Source organism: Pleurodeles waltl, chromosome 8 (assembly GCF_031143425.1).
Source record: "Pleurodeles waltl isolate 20211129_DDA chromosome 8, aPleWal1.hap1.20221129, whole genome shotgun sequence".
Lineage (NCBI taxonomy): Eukaryota > Metazoa > Chordata > Amphibia > Caudata > Salamandridae > Pleurodeles > Pleurodeles waltl.
Window position 1 is genome coordinate 1,517,698,085 of NC_090447.1, and position 1,974 is coordinate 1,517,700,058.

At 39.9% G+C, this 1,974-nt stretch overlaps 1 non-coding gene across 1 annotated transcript; it reads right to left on the minus strand.

The window, feature by feature from the left end:
• Positions 1-1,506: 1,506 nt before the first annotated feature.
• TRNAF-GAA (transfer RNA phenylalanine (anticodon GAA)) lies at positions 1,507-1,579 on the minus strand. Its single transcript has one exon. It is a non-coding gene; the product is annotated as a tRNA-Phe (tRNA).
• Between the last annotated feature and the right edge of the window lie 395 nt (positions 1,580-1,974).

A 1,974-nucleotide genomic window follows, 5' to 3' on the forward strand; every position in this document is an offset into this window, starting at 1 on the left:
ACGCGAGGTAGGTACTTCTTTTTTTCTAAACTCTGAATAGGCTACCACTCTCATAAACAGAAATGTGTGGCATGACTAAGCAAGTTATATCATCTGACAGTTTGGCTCATGGGAAAATGGAAGATGATGCAGGCTACGGTTTACATTCAAATCAAGATAGAAACGGGAAATAATGGAAGTCAAAGCTGAAGGCAAGAGAGGTGGAAGCCATTTTGAAAGGAAGATAGAAAATAAGTGCTCGTTTGTACCGATGGCATGTCGATCAGGTTGATGTAAGTTTTTATCAATGAAATAAAATGTCACTTGAGAGTGACTCCAAGAAAGAAATATGCCTAACAAGCTGAGTGCTTGGTCTTTGGCACAACCCAGGATTGAACCAAGGACCTTTTTTAACTTTAGTCTAACACTTTCCCAACTGAGATATTTTAGCCAGGTGTCACGAAAAGCTTTCCGTATCTTATTTAATCATTGTAGACAAGACACAGAAGTCTAAATCCTTCACTGTGAGGGTACAGCTATGTCTTAAACTTTGCTGTATCCTTCTGCAGTTAACTGGGTGTAATTAGGGAATTCGTTTTTTATTGTGCAAGCTAGGTATTTCTTTTTTTCTAAACTCGAAATAGGCTAGCACTCTAATGCACAGAAATGTGTGGCATGAGTAAACAAGATATTTCATACGACACTTTCGTTCATGGAAAGATGGAGACTGATGCAGACTGCGGTTTACCTAAAAATCAAGATAGAAACAGTAAATAATGGAAGTCAAAGCTGAAGGCAAGAGAGGTGGAATCCATTTTGAAAGAAAGATAGAAAACAAGTACTGTCTTGTACTGATGGTATGTCAATTAGGTTGATGAAAGGTTTTAACAATTAAATAAAACGTCACCAGAAGCTGAATCCAAGAAAGAAACACACCTAACAAGCTGTCTTCTGAGTCTTTGCCGAAACCCGGGATTGAACCAGGGACCTTGAGATCTTCAGTCTAACGCTCCCCCAACTGAGCTATTTCGGCCAGTTATTTCACAGGTCCCTCCGTTTTCTTCTTAATCATTGAAGACAAGACATACACCTCGAAATCATTCACTTTGAGGGTACAGCTATGTCTTAAACTTCCGGTATCCTTCTGCAGCTAACTGGGTGCATTTACTCATTTACTTTTTTGGTGCGCAACCTAGGTACTTCTTTTATTCCAAACTCTGAATAGGCACACAAATGTGTGGGATGAGTAAGCAAGCTATATCATCTGACAGCTTGGTTCGTGGGAAAATAGAAGATGATGCAGCCTAAGCTTTACATTAAAATCAAGATAGAAACTGGAAATAATGGAAGTCAAAGCTGAAGGCAAGAGAGGTGGAAGCCATTTTGAAAGGAAGATAGAACGCAAGTGCTGTGCTCTACTGATGGTATGTCGATCAGGTTATTGAAAGGTTTCATCTATGAACTAAAATGTCTACTGAAGCTGACTCCAAGAGAGAACTACACCTAATTAGCTAGGTGCTCAGTCCTTGCCGAAACCCGGGATTGAACCAGGGACCTTTAGATCTTCAGTCTAACGCTCTCCCAACTGAGCTATTTCGGCCAGTTGTCAGAGAATACCTTCCTGATGATTCTTAATCATTGTAGGCCACAAGTGGGCATCTGATCAATCACTAGGAGGGTACATCCATGTGTTAAAGTATGCTGTATCCTTCTGCAGCTAACTGGGCACAATTAGTCAATTTATTTTTTATTGCGCAAGCTAGGTATTTCTTTTTTTCTAAACGCTAAATAGGCTAGCAATCTAATACACAGAAATGTGTGGCATGAGGAAGCAAGCTATATCATCTGACACTTTGGTCCAAGGTTAGATGGAAAATGATGCAGGCTACAGTTTACCCTAAAATCGAGATAGAAACGGCAAATAATGGAAGTCAAAGCTGAAGGCAAGAGAGGTGGAATCCATTTTCAAAGGAAGATAGAAAACACGTACTGTCT